We start from the raw sequence: 7,066 nt of genomic DNA, 5'->3' as shown, positions 1-7,066 counted from the left end.
CTTAATAGCATTAATTGTATGGACATACTGAGGTTCCCTGCAAAAACCATACTGGGAATTCCCAATTAAGTCACATTCCCCTGCAACCGAATTGGGGCAAAGCCATAACTATGATGCTGTGTGCTGCTATACAGACAATATCAGTGTGCTAGTGTAGTGAATGGTTACCAGAGTATTGAGACTGGCTCCAGCGACTCTGAAGCTTACTGGGAATGGAGATAGTAACAGCCTGGTTGAAGAAGCAAGAAACACTTTCAGAAGACTTGGGAACCATCCGTTGACTTTCTGTCCCTGGAATATGGAGAACTTACCTGTTTTCAATACCTCACAATACTAGATCTAACAAAACCACATACATTCTGAATTGACTTGCCTTATAGGAACTGTGGTGAGATAAAACTCATATATAATAAATAATCTGTTGAGCTAATCAAGGGGGGTTGGGAGAGTTGGGGAGGTTGTGGGACGTGGTCATTGGGGAATGATTAGTGTTTTGTTGTACTGCAGCTTCTCCCCTGCCTCTATGATTTTAATCGATCAATAATTTGGCGACCACCCAGACATAAGATATTAATGGGAATGTGTAGTATTTACTGCCAGAACAGTCTTTACACATAAAAAACTCAATAAAATAAATGTACATGATAACTTGCGTTCTTTTGTTTGTGTTTTGGCAATCCTACTATAATTGTGTATTATACACTTTATACAACCCTTAATGCCCCTGACAAGATTGAAATGTGGCCTGCTTCACATTGGGTTCCTGACCTGGTTAATGTGGTGTTAGTTATGATTAGACCTATATTAGAGATCATGGGCAAGAAGCTTATGGTTCCGAAATATGCTGTTGGCATGGTGCACAAAAACTGGTAGCTGCACAGTAGCATAGAAGCATGAGTCAGTCGAGCAAGAAAATTGAGAGAATACATTAGTCATTGTCAGAACCCCTTTCAGAGGGCCACAGGGCAAGCACTGGGCCCAACCATGGGGGTTGTGGCCTTTTACTCCTTATACCCCGGGGCCCGACCTACTATGGGTCCTGAGTAACTGGCCCAAGTACTACACCTTCAGCACTTGACTCTCAGTGGTAGCCCAAATCAAGGAGTTCAAGGCTTCTTGGAACAGAAGGGAGATGCAAGGTGTACAAACTCACAACATGTCCAGCAACCCCAATGAACAAATGTCCAGCCAGATACTAGCTTTCAAGAAAAGAGTAGGATTAATATATGAACATAAAGTAAGCTTTGGCACACAGTAAATAATATACACAGTCTTCATAAGGCTTCATTCTACTGTTGTCCAAACACGTCCATGATGCCCATCTAAGGATGGTGGTTATTCCCCAGTCATGTGAGGCATTCATTCAGGTTAGAACCAGCTAGAATTTACAAGCCTCAGAAATTCCACAAAATGTTGTCTTAAGAAGTTAAGATGCCCCTGCACAGTAGAACTTGTAGTCAGAGCACGCTTCCCAGTGCTCGATTGGCAGGAAATCAATCTGACCTGCTCTTGTGCAGGTTAGAGTTTGGCAGACACTGGGTGTCCATGGCCCAGTGGTGAGCAGAAGTCTAGAAGCTACAGCCAGGCAGCAGGCATTCACACTGCTTCTCCACTTGAGAGGTAAGTCTGCATGAGTCTGGCGGCTAGTCTCAGGGGCTCCTAGATACTGTTGATCGATTTAGTCCTCTTCTTCTGCTGGTCATATCCTGCTATGCTGCTCTTGCGCATGCTGCCCCAGGACAATGGTCCTCTTCTTCACCACAGTCTCCCTGCCTTGGAATGTGAGTTACGCACAGCGTACTCCAGGCGATAGACCTTTCGGGTCACAACTCTGGACAGGATACAGCCTTCTTTCTTGTCACAGCCCTGTAGCAGGGCAACAGCGCTTATCTTTGCCATTGCCCTTTCTTTGCAATAGGGGTTATGAAAAGCACTCATAAGTTAGTGGTCCCTTCAGGTCACAACACTGCAAAGGCAACAGATTGTTTCTTGCCACTGCATAGTACCTGGGTAATGGCCCTTATTTTCACCACAGCCCCTACCCGGCAACGAGGGTCATGAACAGCAGCACTTGGACAGATGGCACAATAAGTGCAACGGTACTTAACACAGAACTAGAATCTCACACTCTGCTTGAGGGATCTCCTTGACATGATCCCTACTAGACCTTACTCTCGCCAGGGTCTCTCCTCCTCCTCACAAGGCCTCTGGTCTTAGAAGCCAGGCAGATGCTGGTGCTCTAGTCTGAGTGGTGTTGATTTTCCTTGGTGATATCCCAAACCCAGCTGGGAAACTGGCAGATATCAGTCCCCAGTCGTGTTGAGCTCCTCCACACTGATGTACAGCTCCAGTTTAACAACTCTGTCAGGCTCCCCCTTTTAGAATACATTTCCGGACACAGATGTCTTTTAGTGTCTAAGTCTTTGAAGATCGTGATTTGGGGTTTGCTTCTTTTGAAGTGTCCTTTCCTCTGTCCTGCCCTTTGTCCAGGAAGCAGTCTGTCACAGGAGAAGTGATTCCAAACTTGATAGACACACACACAGGCTATGGGATTAACTAGATCACATTGGGATAATAATCTCAAAGATATATGCCTATCAAAAGGCTACCAAGCCACTGGCCCTATTCTTTATGATTCCCTTATCAGCCCTGTTGGAAAGTAGGTGCTGCTTCTTATGGTTACCCACACTTTTTGCCTTATGTAATACTGTTTTTTGACTAGTCTGACTGAGATCCTGCTAATCAGGACCCCAGTCTATCTGCTTTCTCCCTAAACTGTTATGTTATGTACTTAAGTATAGTCCAGATTGGATACTGGGGTCCCCTTGTCAGTCCCTAGTATATGGTACCCATGTACCCAGGGCATAGGTACCCCAGAGGCCTCCATGGGCTGAAGCATGTATTATGCCACCCATGAGAAGCCATCAAAATGGAACTGCAGGCCTGCCATTGCAGCCCGTGTAAGTTGGTGCATGCACCACTTATTGATGATAAAGGTTAGCTATATATAGGCTTTCCTGTTTTCAGTTTCTATTTTTGGTAAATTCTGGTGGTGTTTTTTCAGTGTTTACCAGTGATTTCCATACCTCAAAAAAACAGTGCTTTTCAGTGTTTACTCATTTTCGCGCCATAAAAAACAACTGAAACGGTGTTTTGTCGGTGTTTATTGAACGCTTTGCTTTTATGATTGCTTTTCCAATTTTTCCTCAGAAACTGTATACTGCTCTACATTCCAGAAGCTTAGTAAAGTCATGAAATACTTTCTATTGTCCTTTGATTCTGCAGCTCAGATTTAACAAGCATTTGCAATGCAATAGGTCTCGCATTTATGTGAGTTTAAGCTATTGGCATTGTAAATGACGTAGCCTTTTATGTTTTAAAAACGAAAACTGGAAAGGAAGTTCCCTGTATCATCTCAGCACTTTAAAAACAATGTTTTGTAGCGTAACGCCATACTCCGTACCAATGTATTGCACTTTGAGATCTTACATGTGCCACCAGTTAGACGTGTTATAGGTGCCATCGCGCACTGCACCCTGATATGTCACATGAACCGCCAGTGCACTGCAGTCAGATGTTCTAGGCAACACTGTCCAGATTGTTTTGCTTTTATAAATATCACATGCAGCAACAACCAGAGATAATGGGATTACTGCCCTAATTTTAGTTAATGTGACCCCCTCCTTCTGTCCTACAATCTCAGGTATTCCAGTGCAACCCTACGTTACGTACAAGTGCAGCTGGGGAGATGCGCTCAAATGTTAGAGCAGTTACTGGCTCTAATTGCTGATTCACTAGAATAGCTGCCCTTCAGACAATCCCAGTACTGTCTGTATCAACACTTCCCACTTGCTGGCGCGGGTAACACTGGCCTGTGTTTGAAGGACTGCATGCATTCCCTAAGAACGAATTCAGCTGTAATGCTCAAAAACGAAATGCCATCACCATATCGCAAGAGTATGTGGACAGATTATCCGCCTGTACAAACTCCATAAAGGCTCAGTACATTTATAGCATATTAGATTGGAAGCGCATTCATCTCTTTCAATTTTTACTACCTCATGTATTTTTGTTTGCTCACAATTGTCACTTTTACCTTATGTAACTTAACGTCTGCTCTTGTAATCTGTTCTTGTGTAATGCTCTCATCATGTATCATTTTTGTTCCTATTGTGAAGCGCTCTGATGCCTTCGGGTAAAGTCCGCGCTATATAAAAATGCATAAATAAATAAATAAATAAATAAAATTGCCTTGTAATGGCCATGACCTTCAGTAATATTATCATGGCACTTTGATAAATGAATTTTCAGTATTAGTGTCATAATCCATTCCATATCCCGGGAGAATACTGATAGCATCAAAAGACATTTGAACGGGCCAATGGCAGAGATACCCCACAGATGGCCAGAATGGCCTATTGCATGCTTTTAACACACTGAGTATCAACTTAATGGGGCAACTAATAGCTGGCTGGCATAATTAAATCCTTGAATATCATACGTAGAATAATGATTTATGTACATTATCTAGACCAGCTACTTGCAATTCAGCAAAAATCATGCAACTCCTGATTTCCGTGGGCAACAGGTGTTATTATTTCTTAAAGAAATGCACGTCTTCCGTCTTTCTTCTTTTGCTGGCGGCAGTATGAGGAGCGAGGTCATACTAATATACTAGCACTTACACGTTACATCTGTAACTGTGCATGTGTGAGTTTTTTAAATAGCCTCTCTTGCTTAGTTTATATGTCTAGGCGCTAGTTGTTTGTCACTAGGTCTCGTGATGTCTTTGACACCGATTTACACAGCGCTTCATACGCCCGACAGGGTCCCGAAGCACTTATGGCAATGTGTCCTCTGACCTTTCTGCCACAGAGTGACTCTCGTGTCTGGGCCTCTGAGCAGCCAGAGAGGTATCTGAAGAGAGCAATACAAATTCAAACAAGATAATGCGGATTTTAAGAGGTAGGAGTGTAAACATCCCTGGTTTGTTTGTGTGTGCGCGCGTGCCTAATGCTCCAACGTCTGCCAAAGAACCATACAAATGTATTGTTTTTTTAAATGCATCTTCTCGTCGGGCCTGGTAAATGGCCTGGCAAATTTATTGCTTTATTGGGGTCTCTGTTATCTTTAGCGTGTGCGTGCTAAACTGATAGTGCACCCGAGTAGCTGTTTTTTGTGTGACCCCTTTTTCCGTCATGTATATAAAATATATGTTAGCCCGTGTTTTTTGTATTGTGTCAACCCTTTCCTGTTTGTTTTGTAACTGTTTCCGTTTTTATTAAAGTCGCATTCCCTTGCGTTGTAATGGCATTTTAACATTGCATGCGTTTTAAGTGCATGCGATGTTAATGCCATCGCGCCACAATGCGATGTAAAAGTCGCGGTGCGATAGCACCGCGATGTATTCACATCGATGTCATTGGTGTTTCCCCCCCAGTAGCAGCACAAGGACCTCCTGGTCGACAAAACCCCTTGAAAGGAGGCGCAGCTTTGCGTCTGGCACCATTAGAAAGTCTGCTCACTCTTCACGCCCCCGGCTGCTGGCTTCGAAAAGAGAAGTTGCTGTCTCTGTAGCTCCTTTGTCACACTCTGCCCGCACTGAATGAGGGTCAGTATCTTCAAACACACCTGAGTGGCTGCAAATGTCACCCCTCCTTTCCAATTAAAAACACAGCAGGGCGGACCATCTGCTCTGCATGGCCTCCCCCGGCGCCACTCTCGGCTGATGATTTGTACGGCTGTCAGGGATCTCGCGGCTGCAGCGTCCCCCCTCGCCTGCCTTACTCTGGCGGTCAGTCAGCTCGGGAAAGCTGAAATACTGCTATTCCCACATTTTACCCCCCCCACCCCACCCTCGGCTCTAGGACTGAAGCTCGGATGCTGAGTTTGTACTACTTTGGCGCCCTCAAGTGGCCAAAAGTTGCAAATGGCCAAGTGGTGATTCTAATGTGAAAAATACAGCGATACTCGGTTTAAACCGAGTCAGCTGATTTGCAGTCAGTGGTGTAATATCGGGCAGAGTCAGTTTAAACCGAAAACCGGACAGCCTAGCTATATATAAGGGTGACTACACTTAAAACCTATAAGTCACTCCTGTAGGCCTAAACAATTCTGAAGGCAGGGTGCTTGGTTCTAAGTGAGAGGGCACCACTGCATGAGCAGAACACCCATGCAGCCTACGGAGTCCATTCTAACTGGTTGTTAGTGCTGCAGCCGGTTACGACTTATAGAGTGGCATTATGCGACAGCGTGATGACCAACTCTAAAACGGCTAAAAGTAACCCTATCGTGTTTGGTGTCAAACACTGTGGAATCATACCTCCCACACCGGTGTGGGAGGTATGATTCCACCCTTCAGAAACAAGCTTTGCAAGGTCCCTGGTGTTCCCGGTACCAGCCTTCTAGCCCCAAGCAGCCCCAAAATGGTAGCTGCCGACTAGAGACACATTTCTGCCCTCCTGCTGCTGAGCCAAGCTTGAACTGGGGAAGGCAGAACAATAGGCATCCTGTCACAGTGTGACCACCTCCCAGACAGCCTGGGTGGGTGTGCTTGCCAGCGACCAAAATTCTGTATGAGAGGCACATTTGGTGTTCCTGTGCATAGTCTGGTTCAAATCAGTCCTGGGAGCCGTAGGCTCCTGCTCATTCGCAAAACTGGACAAAGGAAATGGGAGTAACTTCTTCACTGTCCACACCCTCCCCTGGGAGGGTCCCCTAAATCTGTCCAATCCTCTCCCATGGGTACAAAAGGGCTTACCTGGCAGTAGGACCCTAGATTCGATGTGGACAAGCTTCTGAACCATAAAGCACTGAACTTCGACCGTCTGGACACTCTGGACTTCGCTGGACTTCGTTTGGGCCTGACTTTGTCTCCCTCTCGGAGGGATCATCTGTGCCTGTGCACCATACAGACTTCATGCAGGACCTGTGGAGCATCAAGGACAACTGAAGATATCTCCCTCTGAGTGAAGGAGCCACTCCCCTACAACCACAGGCACCACATCACGACTAACCTGTGTGTTGCTCCTGAGTTCCTCCAGACTCTAAAGTCTTCAGCAACACA

Source organism: Lissotriton vulgaris, chromosome 11, assembly GCF_964263255.1.
Source record: "Lissotriton vulgaris chromosome 11, aLisVul1.2, whole genome shotgun sequence".
NCBI lineage: Eukaryota > Metazoa > Chordata > Amphibia > Caudata > Salamandridae > Lissotriton > Lissotriton vulgaris.
Note: the sequence above shows the minus strand (reverse complement) of the source record.